Source organism: Anolis carolinensis, chromosome 3 (genome assembly GCF_035594765.1).
Source record: "Anolis carolinensis isolate JA03-04 chromosome 3, rAnoCar3.1.pri, whole genome shotgun sequence".
Taxonomy (NCBI): domain Eukaryota; kingdom Metazoa; phylum Chordata; class Lepidosauria; order Squamata; family Dactyloidae; genus Anolis; species Anolis carolinensis.
Genome location: NC_085843.1, coordinates 257,102,484 through 257,121,162, shown reverse-complemented (window position 1 = coordinate 257,121,162; position 18,679 = coordinate 257,102,484). Strand labels below are relative to the sequence as shown.

The 18,679-nt window shown below is 38.4% G+C and overlaps 1 protein-coding gene and 1 long non-coding RNA gene across 5 annotated transcripts in view; one reads left to right on the top strand and one right to left on the bottom strand.

The window, feature by feature from the left end:
- Positions 1 to 18,679, bottom strand: part of agtr1 (angiotensin II receptor type 1) — a 79,323-nt gene that overhangs the window by 24,453 nt on the left and 36,191 nt on the right. The window lies entirely within an intron of this gene.
- On the top strand, positions 16,161 to 18,464 carry LOC134297867 (uncharacterized). Its single transcript, XR_010004757.1, has 2 exons — positions 16,161 to 16,590; positions 17,468 to 18,464. It is a non-coding gene; the product is annotated as an uncharacterized LOC134297867 (long non-coding RNA).

Below are 18,679 nucleotides of genomic sequence, written 5' to 3'. Positions count from 1 at the left end.
ACTCTGATCTTATTATTATTATTGCATTTATTATTTTACTCTATTTATTATTACATGTATTATTTTACTGTATTTATTATTATTATTATTACATGTATTATTTTACTCTATTATTATTAAAAGAATACATAAGCACATTTACATTGAAGAAGATGAGAATAATGATTTAATCAGAGTTGGACAGTCTTATCTTAAATGTGAGCTTTATGTAAATATTCAAAAACATTTAACCTACTGATGCCTCAATTAATGTAATTTTATTGGTATCTATTTTTATTTCTGAAATTTACCACCCTCGGCTTATGCTGGAGTCAATGTTTTCCCAGTTTTTTGTGGTAAAATTAGGTGCCTCAGCTTATATTCGGGTCGGCTTATACTTGAGTATATACGGTAATTATTCTTTGCAAAATTCACACGTGATTGTTTTGCACAGAAAATACATATTTTACATAGGAAACAGCATTTTCTGTGCAGAAAATAAGATTCCTTTATTAAACATATTATTTCTTGTGCAGAAAATGTTTTGGTACTGTTCTTTGCCCAGGTGGAGGCCAAAAGGAGCTGCTAGACAGAGAAGGATAGTACATTTTGTGAGGTGGGGGGAGGTTGAAGGAGAAAAACAATTTCCCCCATTTCTGCTGGTTATTCCCCCTCCCCACTTTCCATTTCATAAACATGGGTTGTTTCCACAATAGCGACATGGGTTGGAGGGGGGGAATAACAGGAAAACAGGGGGAAATGGTTTTACTCCTTCAACTCCCCCCCTAAAATGGACTATCCTTCTCTGTCTAGCGCCCCCTTTTGGCCTCTGCCCAGATAATTAAACAGTACCGATGTTTTTATCTATGCAAAAAAGGGCATCTTTCTAGCATAAATCAAACAGCTGCCTGGATATTTTTGAAGTCTCCATCGGGATGTGTGGGGTGGTTATTGCTTCTAAGTACTCTTTGAAGGCACCATCAAGTAGAGTGCATTACAGTAATTCAAACGGGGGTTAGTTAAAAGGATCTATCACTGTGTCCAGATCAGGAAGTTCCAGGAATAGGCGCAGTTGATGCACTAACTTTATGTATGCAAACGCACTCCTGGCCACGACAAAAACCTAGGACTCCAGGTTCAGGGCTGAATTCAGGAATAAACCCAAACCATGAATCTGTATCTTCAGTGGAAATGTAACCCTATACAGAACAGATTGAATCCTTATTCCCTAATCTAACTTTTGACTGGATTGAGTTTCAATTTGTCATCCATAATGATAAAATTTACATTGATCCTTAAATTACTAATAAGATGAACATGTCACATTACTGTTTTTATTATAGTGTACAAGGCCTACTGAAGTATTGTGAGATGGTTTTTCTCATTCTACTGTTATCAGTAGACCCATATAATCCAGTTCAAAGTAGTTAATGTGGATTATCTGCTTTGATATACAGTAGAGTCTCACTTATCCAACATAAACGGGCCGGCAGAACGTTGGGTTAGCGAAAATGTTCGATAATAAGGAAGGATTAACCTATTAAACATCAAATTACATTATGATTTTACAAATTAAGCACCAAAACATCATGTTTTATAACAAATCGACAGAAAAAGTAGTTATGTACATAGTAACGTTATGGAGTAATTACAGTACAGTAGAGTCTCACTTATGCAACATAAACAGGCCAGCAGAACGTTGGATAAGCAAATATGTTGGATAATAAGGAGAGATTAAGAAAAATCCTATTAAACATCAAAATAGGTTATGATTTTACAAATTAAGTACCAAAACATCATGTTATACAACAAATTTGATGGAAAAAGTAGTTCATTACACATTAATGCTATGTAGTAATTACTGTATTTATGAATTTGGCACCAAAATATCACAATGCATTGAAAACATTGACTACAAAAATGCGTTGGATAATCCAGAATGTTGGATAATGAGACTCTACTGTATTTACGAATGTAGTACCAAAACATTGCAATGTATTGAAAACATTGACTACAAAACCTAGAATACTAAAAGGCAGACTGCATTGAATAATACAGAATGTTGGATAAGTGAAGGTTGGATAAGCAAGACTCTACTGTATTAGTCTTACACAGATTTGACTAATGTTTAATGTATTAGCTGCGGAACAAAAGACCCAGAAATGAATAATGTTACTCCAGACACCAAGTGGATTGATATGCTTACTTTTCACCTCCACGTCCCATTTTTACTTTAAATGTGGGGCCTATTTTATGCCTTGCTAATAAATGCTTGTGTATGTAGCATATGTCTCTCTATTGTTTGTGTCTATGTGCCTTCATTGGTGACCCCATTTCATAGTATTTTCTTAGGCAAGAAATACTCAGAGATGGTTTGATAATTCCTTTCTCTGAAATGTATTCAGGGGAAAAAATAACCCCCAACACTGAAATTACGACATAGCTCGTTCCACAGAGCCAGTAAAAACCAGAACTACTTTAGAAAAAACCAACTGAAAATACAGAATCATGCATCTGTGGTATAAGAAATTAATGGGTGTAACCAGGCTCTGGGAAAAAAGCAGAAGGAAGAATTTGAGACGCAAGTATGGACATTTCCCCAGTTTCTAACGAGAAAATGCTGGTGAGAAAAAGAAAACATGGATTTCCTGAAGTTCTGCAAAGTGATACTGTTATTTGACATAAGACAGCACACTGTTCCAATGATGATGGCATACATTTTTGTCCATCTTTAGAAGTAGAAGGCTGTAAGGAATTTTCTTTTATTCAACCTCTAACCTTTTCACACTGGGAAATATTTCTATAAACATCTCAATCCAGTGTGTGTCTATGTGTGTGCACTAGAACAGAACTTGGGCATTAGACTTGAGGGCACCATAACAAGTTTGGTAAAGTTGAGGGCACGGTGACAAGCCTAACATGGAAGAATGCCAATTTCTGCACAGCACATTTGTGTGGATGCCATTATAAGAACAACATATTACATTGGGAACAGGGAAAAGGTTTGTGAGTCTGTATCATCATCCAAATAGTTCCTAGGGATGAATTTGGCATGCTGGATGCATGGGTTCATTTAGACAAGAATTCGAAGTCCACTGAGGTAGAAAAAGAGTCTTTTGCTGTTCCACTACAGAATAATGAGAATCCAACACAAGATCAGAAGTTGGGGAATTTTATTTATTGTTACCTATTTAATTGTTTCTTGGTACTGACCAAAACTAAAGTAGGGAGCAACTTCTTGTGGGATTGGCTGAAGGAGCTGATCTCACTCAGATGACATTCCCCGGGGCAACGCATCATAGACCCTGAGAAGAATTCCTGAAATTCAGGGCTTCTGGAAGGCTAATCAAAGGGTGTAAGTTGCAAATTCACATGGCTCTGATAAGGGCAAAGATCCAGAGACCAGTCCCAAGGACAGGATATTTCCCCTCAACCCCAAGGTCAAATGAGATTAGAAGAGAAATGTTCTTTTTTTCTGTTTTTCTTTCTCAACATTATAGAAACCTTTTTTTGCATTAGATAACAATAGAAGAAGACGAAAATGTAAGATGTTAAAATGCACCTGTTCTTGTACCCTTCCTCATTCCTCATATATTTACAATAAAAATTATATGAAAAAAAGAAAAGAAAAGTGGTAGCTTGTGAAAGAAAATGTTTATCTGGATGCATTTTTCAGGGGGAAAAACTTTCTAGTGTTTTCTAGCTGTTTCAAATTGTTTTGGTTTATTTATACGAGGTTTATATGAGCTGATTGTTTTATTTCCCATGTTTGCGTTGTTTGCTTTTAAATAAATAGTTTGATGAAATAATCAGGTCAGATAAGTGATGTTGAACTGCTCTTCTTTTTTCTGGTGTAGAAAACTATCCCTATTATTTCCATGTTTCCCCTGCCTCTGTTACAAAAATAGATGTAATGGCCAAGAACACACCTATTTCATTAATAAAGTACAGGCAGTCCCTGAGTTACAAACGTCCAACTTACAAACAACTCATAGTGAAGAATGGGGGTGAGACTGCAGGATGTAAGAGAAATCTACCCCTTGGAAGGGAAATTAATTCCTGATAGAATTATCATTGGAATTTCTGCAACAAGCCCAATTTTTCAAAATCCATTTAGCACAAGGACAGAAAATGAGGCGAAATCTTCTGAAGAGGGGCACAGAGAGCAAAACAAAGCCCACATGGGTGCTAACCCTTCCCCATGCTATCCAAAATTAACACACACACACACACACACATGGCTGGAGTTCCACTTAAAATGTACTTGGGGACTGCCTGTGATATTAATATTTGGGTAAGGTGAAGCAAATTTGGAGATGGTAATAGCTGCTCCACACTCACAGTTGCACTAGACCAGGACTGAAACATCTCCAGATGTTGTTGCACTATAACTATAACTCCCAGCTGCCCTAGCCACCATAATCACTGGTGAGGAATGCTGGAAATAGCACTCCAACAACCACTTTGACCACATTTGCTTTGTATCCTTGATTATTAGAAACCCCTGCCGAAGAGCATCAGCTTTTCTGTTAGAGAGTGAACAAGTGAGACATAAAAGGATGGCTTGGACATCTCTTTGCGGGGATTTCAGTAGAATTCCTAAGTGGCATCAATGCAGGAATGTGTCCTTCTTCAGACTCATTTACTTTCAGCTGCATTTGGCAGTGTAGATGGAACATGGGCTCAGCGCAGGGCAATTTATGGGGACATAATGCACTTGATGACAAAGTGCCCCTAGAAATGGGTGTAGCTAGGAACAATAGTAAGGAGAAAACTGCCAGCAGCCTAGTGATTCAGAAGAAAAAGCCGTAATTACAGAGCTTTTCACCTTCCTTTCCTCCTTCTTACCCTGTTCTGAGACTTGATATAGTGCTATTCCTTCCAACAGCTTTTAACACAAGACCATCCGAGAAATGTGCTCCTCCTCCAGACAGAAACGGTTTGGTTTGGGGGAAATCAACATCTTGTTGCAATTAGAATCAACAATAACAATTTCATTATGCCTCTGTGTATCATTAAGAACTCCAATTTGCCAAGTTTCCAACACTGCTGACTAGAAATGCATAATGTCATCATTTCAATTGTAGAAATTAAGTCACCAGTAAGAAAGAAAGAGGGGGGAGAGATCATGTACTATCAACTCCAGTGCTACTCCCCCACCCCTGTCCTCCTTTGTGTTGAGCAATGTAGTAAATATGTAATGCAATGGATGGAAATTTCCCATTGCTCTTCAGTGCTGTCAGTTTTTTGGACTCCTGACACACAGCTTTGCTTGAAATTGTATTCATGTATAATATCACTGCCCCACCTCAAAGTTGTGCAACATCTGAGTCTATCTATGTAGGGGAAGAAAGCGATTTTAGAATATGATTCTAATCAGATATACACAAAACTAAATCCAACTGATATAACTGACAATCCTATAGATGTCTATGAAATGCCAAGTTTTGCTGTGTTCACTGGGGCTTATACTTGAGAAAATATGAATAGAGCTGCAGCCTCAGATTTAAGTTTGAAACATATATTGAGATACTCAGCCTCATGTTGCTTTTGTACCATCTCCAAATTATGTATTATTTAAAAAAATATTGAGCTGGTATATATAATTTTTACACACAAGTAAGTGAAGTAGAACCCAAGATAGACTGAAACTGTACCAGATTACAGACAGTACAATTCCAATCCGGATTTGGCAACTGATGTACCTCCTTTATGCAGTTTTTGAAAATGATCACTTCTTTTAATGGTTTACTTTAGAACATTATAAACTACAGGGATAGAACCCTTGACACAGCAGTCAGAAAGAGATTAAATCCAACTCAGATCTATTTTTCCTTTTGAATAAGGCTGGATCTACACTGCCTTATATTCTAGGATCTGATCCCAGCTTATCTGTTTGTCCTAGATTATCTGCCAGTAGACTCATGTAATCCAATTCTGGGACTAGAACCTGGGATATAGGGCATTGGAAGATTTCCTTGGAATATAAAGTGTTAAATTTCCCTCCTCTGTCTCCCACAGTTCTATATTGTTTACTTTTGATATTTCATTTTATTTCAGGCATGACTGAATAACCTCAGTGTGTTTCAACCATGGCATGGGCATGGCAATGTGACTCAGTTACAGAGCAGTCTAACATTTATTGAGACTTTTAGACCTCTGGAAGAAACTGCCATCTTTTTTTATGAAGGGCAAAGACACTCAGAAATCATATAGCACAATTTTGAGATATCCAGCACCTCAATCAATCAAAGCCAGTTTCACTGGAAAGAGACAAACTGAGTTTCCAATCAGTAGCAGCCATTTGGATGACTCTCTCCAGGTCTTTTTCTCACTATGGACTTCATCATATATATTTTTGGCAGGGTCAGAGGATACTTTTGCCTCAGTTGATCCACGGAGCCCCATGCTGCCCATCACACGATGCATGCTCACTTCCGGCAGGGCTCAGTGGATCAACTGGGGCAAAAGCATCCTATGATCTTGCACCCTGAACACAAGAGGCATCCTGTGTTCCATTGGGAACAATGGGGCCAGCGAAGGGGGGAAGCTGCATGGCGATGCTTCCCCACATGTGATAGCAAAGCATTGCTACGGGTTAGGTGGGATGTGCTTTGTTGCCCTGCTGATTGGCCACGGTGGTTGGCAAATCACCTGCAGGATTTCATCAATGTGATGAGGTCCTATACCTTTGCACCTTCTATGTAGTGTTCGTCTATCCCCTGAAGTAGTATACCTATAGTGAGCAGGTCACTAGAATGTTTGTTTTTTTGCTATATTTGAAACAGAAATCCTGACGAGTGATACTCCAGACCCTTTCTATTTAAATCCACCCATTTTAATGGTTCAGCATTAAGTGTCTCTCAGCTGATATAAAAATAGATAGGCAAACTTACAAACACGTTTTCTTTCCAGTCCATAAGAGGAACTCAATTTGAATTCATGTCACTGATAGAGAGAAAGCAAATTCTTTCTCTTGTGGGAATGAATATACAGGAATGTTGATTAAGCCTTGTGAAACTTCTAAGTTGCACAACTTATTATTTTTTGCTACAGAAAAGTATTGCAGCTATATATAGACCGCCTTCTTCATACTTTACCATCTATTTGAGTATTTGTACAATATTTTCCTAGACCACTTGTTTCAGTTGTGTGATCCTTACCATACCTGCTAAAGCATTCTATAGGATGGCAGGTTTTGCTTGCCGAACTATACCCATTTATTATAATGTACACACTGTAATAATGTATAAATAAGCTAATTAGAGAAATTTGTTTTGTTCACATCTTAATTGAATGTATATTTTTCCTTTCTCTCCACACAGGAATTCAAAATAGATCATAAGAATAAAAAATACAAATAAAAATATATCAAACTATAATATTAATGTGCAAATGAAGAAGTAGAATGGTAAAACACATTTGAGTTGTACAATTTCAAAGCACAAAATGTTCACAGACACCCAATCTATGCAGAGATGCTACTCAGGAGTAAGGCATATCCCAAAAGACTCCAATCTGTGTCTGGCCCAATGAAATTGCAGTCCTCAAGTCTCTTAAGGGGACCTTTGCAAAAGGAGAGGAGAATGGGCACACAGGCTGGGTTCTCTTTTCAAAGTGGATCTGGCCCTATGTCACACTAGTGAATGTTGTAAAAGTTATAAACCAATACAAAACAATTGACAAGTAGGATGAAATAGAAATACAAAATTCCACAAGCTTAAATGATAGGTTGGGAAGGCATCACCAAAGGCCCTTCCACACGTGCCCTGTAACCGAGGCTAAACCGGGTTAAAAGGAGGTGGGCAGCTAAACAAAGTTTACCCAAAATGCAGGCGGAATTGGGTTAAAGGCTGAGAAACACATGTTTAAAAGTTGCCCATTAAACTTGGTTCTTCCTGAGAAGCACACATTTTAACATGCCTGCGTAAATCCGTAGGCATGGAAAACACATGTTTTCCTTCCTTCCTCCCTGTCTGGACTCCCTCCTGCTTCCTATTTCCCTATCAACTTACCAGGGCTTAGGTCAGCTGTGTGGCCTCCATCCCAAGAGGAACTAGGATTTAAAATCCCAATTCCTCTTGGATTTTTTTTGTCTATCTGGAAGGACCCCAACAGATCTATATGTGGAATTGGACCAGACATCCATTTGAGATAGGCCTGTCTTCTTTGGCCACAGACTGGGTGACTATCTAGGTCCCATCTGACCATATAATCGGAGCCCCCAGTGGTGAAATGGGTTAAAGCCTTGTAACCTGAAGGTTGGGTTGCTGACCTGAAGGCTGCCAGGTTCGAATCCCACCCGAGGACAGCGCTGATGAGCTCCCTCTATCAGCTCCAGCTCCATGCGGGGACATGAGAGAAGCCTCCCACAAGGATGGTAAAAACATTAAAAACATTTGGGCGTCCCCTGGGCAACGTCCTTGCAGGTGGCCAATTCTCTCACACCAGAAGCGACTCAGGTTGCTCCTGACACAACCCCCCCCCCCATATAATCCAGTTTCTGAATGCAATCTGCCATATAATCCAGTTTAAATCAGATAACCTGCATTCAGAAACTGGATTATATGACAGTGCAGATGTGGCCTCAGAGACCAGTGAAAACACACTACCAGTACTAAGGGGAATGCAATTCATCTGACTACAGCCTTACAAATAGGCCACCTCAATAAATTTGCTATTAACTCCATTTATCTTGTGTACTTGTTATATGTAAGCATTTTGACTAGATTATATGAAGTCAATATAAAGTGTGCTACACTGGATCAGAACAAGGTCACTGTGCCTTGTATATTTTCAAAGGGCTCATGACAATCTTCATGCAACAATTTAAACTGCCAATATTGCATTGGTGTGGGTGGATGCAAATAACCTTAGCTATTCTTGATGGGAAGGTTTTTACTATCTTGGGGCCCTTCCACTCAGCTATCTAACCCAGAATATCAAGGCAGGAAATCCCATAATATCTGCTTTGAACTGGGCAAGCTGAGTCCACACTGCCATATATTCCAGTTCAAAGCAGATATCGTGGGATTTTCGGCCTTGATATTCTGGGTTATAAGGCTGTGTGGAAGGGCCCTTAGTCATCACTGCAAAAATTAGTGCTGAATAGTGCAGGATACATTGGATCTTTTCTGTGGAAGAGAAAGGTTGAGATTTTCACACAATTGGTAGGGAGCATAGCCAGCCCACATGGTTAGACTATACAGCAAGAGCATAAGATCCCTCCCCTCACACACATAAATAATTTCAAGATGCAAGGGGGTAGAGTAAAATCCACCCACGCTCACTCTAGTAATGCCAGTTAAGCTTAGAGAAAGCTGCAGCTCCAAGTGTGATTCAAAAAGATATGTTATGTGGAACTGCATATGCTTCTGTTTTAAAATCTGAAATGTTCCTTACAGGGCGGGGCATGTAACTTCTTTGGCTTTTCTCCCAGATGATTTTTGGATTTCAGCAAGAAATTCTGGTACAGATCAATTTAGTCTTCTACAAAAGCCTACTGTATAAACAAGCAGAATGTGTGATTTTAATTGACAACTCTTATAAAATCTACTTTCCTTTCATCTGTCATGCTGTGAAATTTATCACTCTCAGCATTTACTAACTGCAGCTAAAGGATTAAGGAAACTTTTGTATCTTGTGCGTATCAAGCCTGGACTAAAATCTCATCTACTCTATGTTAAAGTAATGCTATTTCCCGTAGTAACCTATGGATGTAAGAGCTGGACCATAAGAAAGGCTGAGCAAAGGAAGATAGACGCTTTTGAACTGTGGTGTTGGAGGAAAATTCTGAGAGTGCCTTGGACCGCAAGAAGGTCCAACCAGTCCATACTCCAGGAAATAATGTCCAGCTGCTCACTGGAGGGAAGGATATTAGAGGCAAAGATGAAGTACTTTGGTCACATAATGGAAAGACAGGAAAGCTTGGAGAAGATAATGATGCTGGGGAAAATGGAAGGAAAAATGAAGAGGGGCCAACCAAGAGCAAGATAGTTGGATGGTATCCTTGAAGTGACTGGCTTGACCTTGAAGGAGGGGGTGGGGTGGCGACGGCCGACAGGAAGCTCTGGCGTGGGCTGGCACATGAGGTCATGAAGAGTTGGAAGCGACTGAACGAATAAACAACAATAACTATGTCAATGTTATTTTGAATCATGAAATGATGAAAGATGAAGAACCTATCCTTTGAAAATTGTTTCCTTACAATCTGGATGGCCATAAAAAAAATTAAGGAGTATAGATTAATAAAGTGAACACAAGGCAGTTGAGCCACATTTTCTAAAAAGGTGTTTTCTGAATTTTAAAAAGGAACAATGTGTCTGCATCATATCATAGTTGTTGAGTTTCTGGGTTGGTCTGATGGTACAAGATATTACAGACACTTTGAAACTTCTCAAGAGTAAGAATGTTTTCCCTGCAATACTACTTCTCAAAGAAGGAGGGAAATTAAATGGTTCTTATCATTCTTGCATTCTTTCATATCTCTCCCTGTTAGTGGCTCAAAGTACTATCTAACTCCCCAACTGATGTTTAAAAACATAGTTATCATTGGGTATTTCACAATTATATAATTAAGATGTATCACTACAATCCACTTCATCATGTCAGTTTATTTGGCAACAATGTAACAATCCTTTCAAATTGAACACTCCTACAGAAAGACTTGTGGGAGAAGGAAGTCCAAGCGTAGACATTGTTTGATTTTATCTACATCAATATGAATCATACATGTAATTGCACTGAATGCAATTTGAGCCAATTCAGTATAAAGCCTACATAAACCTTTGTGGCTTCATACTCCCCCAACCCCAAATACAGTCCTCCAAAGGCATAAAGAAAATCTACATAAATGTCAAGAACATTTGCCAGTGCTCTTTTTAGAGTTTTAAGCCTTGGCCAAAGAGGAGTGGATGTGCCTTTATAAGTTTGGCTGAGTTTTGAGAACCTCGGGAAAAATGTTGGGTACATTTATACTGTAGATTTAATGCACTTTGGCACCACTTTGCTGTAACTTTTGTCATATCTAGCTGCACTTGCAAATCAGAATTGCAGGAAGCTGTGGTCTAGCAATATGTGGAGGAGTACATGTTCCTCATCTTTGTCTTAATCCAAATGGAGAGAGGAAGGCTGGTGTCTGAACTGTGCTATGTACAGCAGCAATATCTAATTCTACATGCTCAAAGATCATACATGTGTAGAGATGTGTAACATTTTGACTTAATTTAAATCCTTTCTTGGAAATGAGACAGGATAGGAAGACAACAAATAAATAAATAGATTGAAGGGGTCATATCAAATGTTGACTTTTCATTCCAGCACTCATACAGGATGGCATCCAATATTTGCTGACTTCAACCACGACTGTACTCTACTCCGCAAGAGAAATAGAGCAGTGGTTCTCAACCTGGGTATCGGGACCCCCGGGGGGGGGGGTGCGAGAGGGCTTCAGTGAGGTTGCCAAAGACCATCAAAAACACATATGTCTGATGGTCTTAGGGTGATCCCTTTGACAGAGAAAGCTGAAAATCTCTCCGCCTGTCCTCTGGCCCAATTCTATCATTGGTAGGGTTCAAGGGGCTCTTTGATTGTAGGTGAACTGTAAATCCCAGCAACTACAATTCCCAAATGTCAAGGTCTATTTTCCCCAAGCTCCACCAGTGTTCACATTTGGGCATATTGAGTATTTGTGCCAAGTTTGGTTCAGATCCATTATTGTTTGAGTCCACAGTGCTCTATGGATGTAGGTGAACTATAACTTCAAAACTCAGGGTCAATGCCCACCAAACCCCTCCAGTAGTTTCTGTTGGTTGTGGGAATTCTGTGTGCCAAGTTTGGTTCAGTTTGATTGTTGGTGGAGATCAGAATGCTCTTTGATTGTAGGTTAACTATAAATCCCAGCAACTACAACCTCCAAATGGCAAAACCTATCCTCCAACCTCACCAGTATTCAAATTTAGGCGTATCGGGCAATTGTGCCAAATTTGGTCCAGTGAATGAAAATACATCCTGCATATCAGATATTTACATTACAGTTAGGAAGTAGCAACAAAAATAGTTTCATGGTTGGGGTCACCACAACGTGAGGAACTCTATTAAGGGGTCAGGGCATCAAGAAGGTTGAGAAATATTGGAATAGAGGATCTCCACAAACTTTAGGACTTGTGAATTTGCAGCTGGCAAAAAGTACCTCCCATAGCATATATAGAAGTGAAATCAGCTATCTCAGATGAAGTAATCACTTGAATCCACATAATCTTTCATACAAAAATGCTAGCAACACATGCATCTGGAAACTTTTAAAAAAGAACCCTGTTCCATGTTTTGCAGGTGAATTCACCACAAATGGAACATAATACATTTCATTGAGTGTTAAACAGTTATATTAACATCTGGCAGAAAAATTTCAGCATATACTCTATACAGTTTTTTAAAAAATTGGGCTGCAGTTTGAATGTAGGAGACCTCACTTCTGAATAATTGTGTAGCATGGAAATTTCACACTGTGGACTTAATGGTTTTATCTTCTCCATATTTTTGTTGATAATACATATAGATTACATACATATAGATTACATACATATAGATTACCTCAATTTAAAATGTGGTAAATCAGCCAAGCTATATGTTTGGGGTCCCCTGTTCATTTTTCTAGACTACAGCTGACAGACAACCAAAAAGACTCTCCCTAGCTCTCTGGCATAAGTGCAGCACAGTTCTTTCCTATTAAGACTGGAAACTGACTGAAACTGACATTTAAATGTGGTCTGTGTGTTTCAGTAAAGGGCAGCTATAAAGGTGATTATGAGCTCTGATGTGTGGGGCACTTAACATTTCATTGTAACTCCAGTGCTCAGAAAAGCAAATAAAATATTGCACTAACACATTTTTCAAAGAACTGCATCTTTATTTATAAATACTATAAAAAACTGAGCAAATAGATAACATTCATAATACAGTAATGGATCCTTTGAGTTCTCTTTTTAAAAATAAATACAAGGACCTGAATCCAGATTAAGTGTCATGCGCAACTGGGCTAGAAGAAAAATTCACACTGCGATTTCCCCCACAATCATCCTGCTCCCTAGAAACAATATATAAAGGGTTACATTACTGAATCATTAGACAATTGTATATAAGAGAAGAGAAAGGAGCATCTTCCTAAACTGGGCAAAGATTTCATAAGATTTACTTATGAAAATGACTAGAGGAGGCAGCACAAAGTCTATTCTTAAAACTGGATCCAGTCCTATGGAAATCTTAGGAATATTAATTTTTGTTTTATAAATTTTTGTATTACAGTTCTCAAAGGTTTTGGTACAGATAGGAGGCATAGGTGACATGAATGTCTCCAGGGGGCTACAGGTCTCATCATCATCATAGGCACATTTTATGAAGACACAGGAGAAAGATTTCTTCGTGGCTGCTCCCAATATGTTATTTTGTTTAATTCTGTTTTAATGTTTGATTATTTGTATATTTTAAATTGTGTGGCCATACTTTTAATGTAAGCCACTGAGTCTTCTTCAGGAGAGATAAAAGTGGGGTATAAATACACATAAGAAACATAATAATAATAACAACAACAATAACTAGGTTATCACACTAGGGATTTAAAGTGAGTCGCTCACATTTCTGCCGCCTGCAGAATTCTGGAAAATGTAGTTTGTGAAGGTGAGGATCTCCACAGCTGAGAATTCAAAAGGCCCTGCCCTAAACTACATTTTCCAGAATTCTGCAGGCGGCAGAAATGTCGGACCACCTGCTTTAAAGTCCTAGTGTGATAACGTCAATAGTCTCCTTGTCCAAATTCCAATTGCTAAAGTACATCTGCTGAATTGACTGCTGGATGGTAAGATAATAATAATAATAATAATAATAATAATAATAATAAACTTTATTTATACCCCGCCACCATCTCCCCAACGGGGACTCGGGGTGGCTTACATGGGGCCATGCCCAGAACAATACACTACATTAAACAAGATCAAAAGAACAATAAAATCAAGGGCGGGCCACATGAGCACTAGGTTAAAACTCGGGGTGAGAAAGGAAGTAGGAGTAAAAACCACAGAGGACAGTGTCATAAAGTGGCGGTGCAATCTGGAGGACAAATATTGAAGGAGAGCAGCAAAAGGGATTTATCTAGTGATTACTCTCCAAAGTCAACACTTATGTAAGTCATATTGATTCAGTGGGTATTCACCAGTTGAGACTACTTATTGGCTTTGGGATACTGAATTTAGTGGCAGCTATTTCTGAAAATTAAACAGCTGTACATGTCCACTCATTTGAGTGTTAACAGCCCATAAATCCCATGGGACTTAACTTGAACTGTAAATATATTGTTCATGGAAACAATATTCACACACTAACACCTAGAAGGATGCCAACTTTCTCCCCTCTCTGAGATATAGCAGGCATGTTTATAAAGCCAAGGAACACTCAACATGACATTCGCATTTTTTTAAATTTTTTGGTGCGTTTGTGTGGGAGTATTTTGAGTATTTTTGTGGCTGCAGAATCTGTGGATATGGATGGCTGACTGTAGTTCAATTTCATGCAATAATGCTGTTAGAATAATTACATTTGACAGCCACACCATTGGAAAAACGTGACTTTTTCTAAAATATAACACTACCAAAAAAAGAAAGGAAAGAAATTGGAGACGATAAAAGTAAGGATGTTAGGAACTGCCTGAAGCAAAAAAGGTAAAAGATTAAGAGCCAGAGAATCAGCATGGAGGCTTACTAATGACTCCCTCGTTATGGTCATAGAAGGAAGCCGAAGATTAGAAAGAAAGAAAAGCAGCAGTCTAGTTAAATGGAAAAATACAAGGAGTCATCTATGAATGCTGAATGCCAGCAGGCATTAGGTGCGTAGCAACCATGGAGTGAGCCTGAGGCTCTGTGTGGAGCCTCCTCCTTTATGCAATGCTTTCCTCAGACACACTGGGGCGACAGTGATGTTTTAATCATTCCTATACCAGGTCTAGCCCTCTTTCTTTATTATTTTTATAACAAAACATTCTGAGGTTTGTAGGGATTAACTATATTTCAGCTTTTATGAAATTCTGATATGCTTTTCATGCTTCTGGAATTGAATGTTATCTCAAATCTTTCTGTGATCTGCCTACGCAGATTATATTTAAATTGCAATCCAATTAGAAATGTTTGGTTAAGCGGAAAAGAGGCATAACAACAAAACATTTATAATGTAGGTTTACAGATGAAAGAAGTATTTGGAAATCTTCATATTCTCAAGAAATATCCATTGAGACATTCATTTTTCATTTGTTCATGCAATATTTATTTATTTATTTACAACATTTCTATCCCACCTTTCTCTACCCCGAAGGGGACTCAAGGCGGCTTTACGCATAGGCAACTATTCGATGCCTTAAAAACAATGTACAATTAAAATGAACATTTAAATAGAATAGTAAAATACATTAAAACAATGACAAACATTTAAAACAATATAATCATACTTATCACGTAATCCACAAGCGTAATCCAGGACGTTCCTATAGTCATTGCACCTTATTCTATATTTATCTATGCAAAAGTTCTCCAAAGGTTTAGTCACAAAGCCTCGTTTTTACTCTCTTACGGAAGGTCAAGAGGGAGGGAACTGATCTAAAATCCCTGGGGAGAGTGATCTATAGCTGAGGGGCCACCACTGAGAAGGCTGTGTCTCTCATCCCCGCCAATCATGCCTGTGATTATAATAAGAATCCATTGAGACACCCCATTAAAGAAAAATTAGCAACCACAGCTTGGTATTGTGCATTTCAAAAAATATTTGCAAACATTCTTTAAAGTATTTTTTTGCATAAAAATGTCTTCACAATTTTTTCATATGAAAGACCTGAAATGTGAAAAATTGTCAGAAAATGTCTAAAAAGCTTGTAATATGGACCAACAAGGAGAAACATTTCATCACTTTCATTTGTGCACTCAAGAATGAACTTAAGTGAAGATTTACTTCTCTAGTCTCAGACAGAGTAGATTGAATGTATCAATAGGATTTCTTTAAGTATTAAATCAGCAGTTGGTTCAACAATACTTCTCATGGTAAGACTAGTACTTGGATTTAGGTTATAACAGCATAATCATCATCATCATCAGCAACAACAACGACTTATAACTGGGATCTTCTTTTTTCAAAAATTCATTCGTGTTTTGAGTAGTTTTTGTGTGAAATTTATATTTTTTCTACAGAAATATTACAGTTTGTTCAAAACACTATTTTCAACATGAAATCATTTTTGCACATTTTGGCTAAACCCTGCTAAAGTGCATAAAATCGGCAGAACACATACATTTAGATTTTTAAGTTGTTCAGTAATCAAAACAACATTGTCTCTTGTCCAGGAGCCTACAATAATTTTTGTCGTTCTTCCATTTTCAGAGTGAGGCAACTGTCTCAGATGGCAGAAGTTAAGGATGAGTATTGATATGGCCTTCAGCCATTCCTCCAAAGATTCCTGGCTAGCAGTTTGATGGAGGACAGAGCAGTGTGTGGAACACAGGATCTTCTCTGCCAATGCTAAACTAGCCCTTTGGCCTTGAGGCCAGTGGAAGTCACAATTCCATTGCCAATATTCAAGTAAGATTTGCCTTTCAGTTCATATTGTTCCTGTTTGTGGAGTAACAAGGAAGGGCGTTATCTTGTCCTTTACCTCATGCAGCAAAATTTATTGGCCCCACCCTGCTCGTTATTTAAGAGAATTTATATAAAAGAAGAAGAAAGAGATGAGACAAACAAAATGTTTTATAGCACATGTCTTCACAAATTACAGCCATTCCATTCTCACTGAAAATGTATGGTCAAGTATATGGTAAGTTAGGCAACATGTGTTCTTTACTGAAGTAATTTCTAAAGACATTTTCCCCATCATTTACTGATTCTCCATGAGCTATAGGACATGCATAGAAGCTTTCTTGTCTCTGTTCTAAGAGTTGAGAAAGTCACTTTAGATATGTTTCCATGCACCCTTTTCTCCTCTTTGAATACAGAGAATTTGGAAGATAAAGATCTGAGAGGTGTTGCAAGAGTATAATAGTAGAGGTAAAAAGGAATAATGCTTTGGACTACAGTTTCCAGAATTCTCCAATTAGCTTTGCCATACTGACGGGTGATTCTGAGACTAATCCAAATAACTAATATTGCCAAGCTCAAGAAGAAGGCTATGTCTGGCTGAAATACTGTGTTCAACTCAGGACTGGACCATCTATTAGCTAAACTATCACCCTATTACTCTGGAGACAGCTTCTCACTTATACTCCTGAAATAAAATTTAACTATTTGTGTGACCAGCTGTTAAAATGGAAATTTAGAGTTGGCTGGGCTGGATGCTATCTTGGTCTGGCTTTGGTTCAAGTCCCACCTTTGGCTCATATGTATTAGCTGACCTAAAATGTTTGCGTAACATAAATATAGATGTATTATTTCAGAATTTTGCTTTTTTTTCTTTCTATTCAAGATTTCTATCAGCTATCACTTGGAACAAAATTAGAGGTGTGTAACTGTGGAAGACTATGGGACTGCATTAGAGACCTCTAAGAGACTTTGGAATGCTCACGCCCAACTGCACCTGCTCTTGCAATAAACAACCACAATTTGTTGTTGAAGGCTTTCATGGCTGGAATCACTGGGCTGCTGTGAGTTTTTCGGGCTGTATGGCCATGTTCCAGAAGCATTCTTTCCTGAAGTTTCACCCACATCTATGGTAGGCATCCTCAGAAGTTGTGAGGCATCAACAATTGTCCCCAAAACTTTCCAATCCCCCTGTAAGAGGCATGGAAACATGTTAGGGGCCTTACTGAGGCTCTAGGCAGTATTTTGAGGCAAATTATGTTTTTATCGAGGAGAGGTGGGTAAGAAATAAAAATTCTTCTTATTCTTCTTCCGCCGCCGCCGCCGCCGCCTCCTCCTCCTCCTCCTCCTCCTCCTCCTCCTCACTGGGAGGGACTAAAGGGGCTCCAAACATAGTGGGACAGAACTTCACATCTCCTAGATACCGTTTCTGAACATTTTGAACAACCTCCTTTGATCCCTAGGGTTTCAGGGGGATCATAAACATAGTTTGAGGGCAGTGGTTCCCAACCTATGGTCCTCCAGTTGTTTTGGACTTCAATTTCCAGAAATCCAAACCAGCTTCCCAGTTGTTAGTAATTGTGGGAGCTGAAGTCCAAAGCAACTGAAGGACCAAAGGTTGGGAACCACTCTTCTAGGGGATCCACACTTTGTTCACCCCAGACTCAATTAATAAAAAGCTGGATTAAAATGACCTACCATGAACTGCTATTGTAATTGTGAAGACTGGGGTTGGGGAATCCCTCTGAAGCTCTAGGTATAAAAATGTGATTAATAAAATATATTACAAAATGTGGACATTGTTTTAAATGAAATTTAGGAAACAACTGTAGGAAAAGTCTAGGAAACAACTTTCTCTGAGAAAATAAAATATTTTGCCATTACCTCTGGTCATTTTGAACCCATGCCTGATGCAACTACTGATCAAGGAGAAAAAGCAATAAAATGTCATTTGGTGAAGCCGTCCATAAAATTAAATTGTATTCCTCCCTTGACACTAGAATGATTTTCACAGCTAACTAAAGCAGCCCTGGAATTGAGACTAATTTCCTCCTGCTTTATGTTTCCATAGAATTAAGCAAAACAATAATCCCATTTG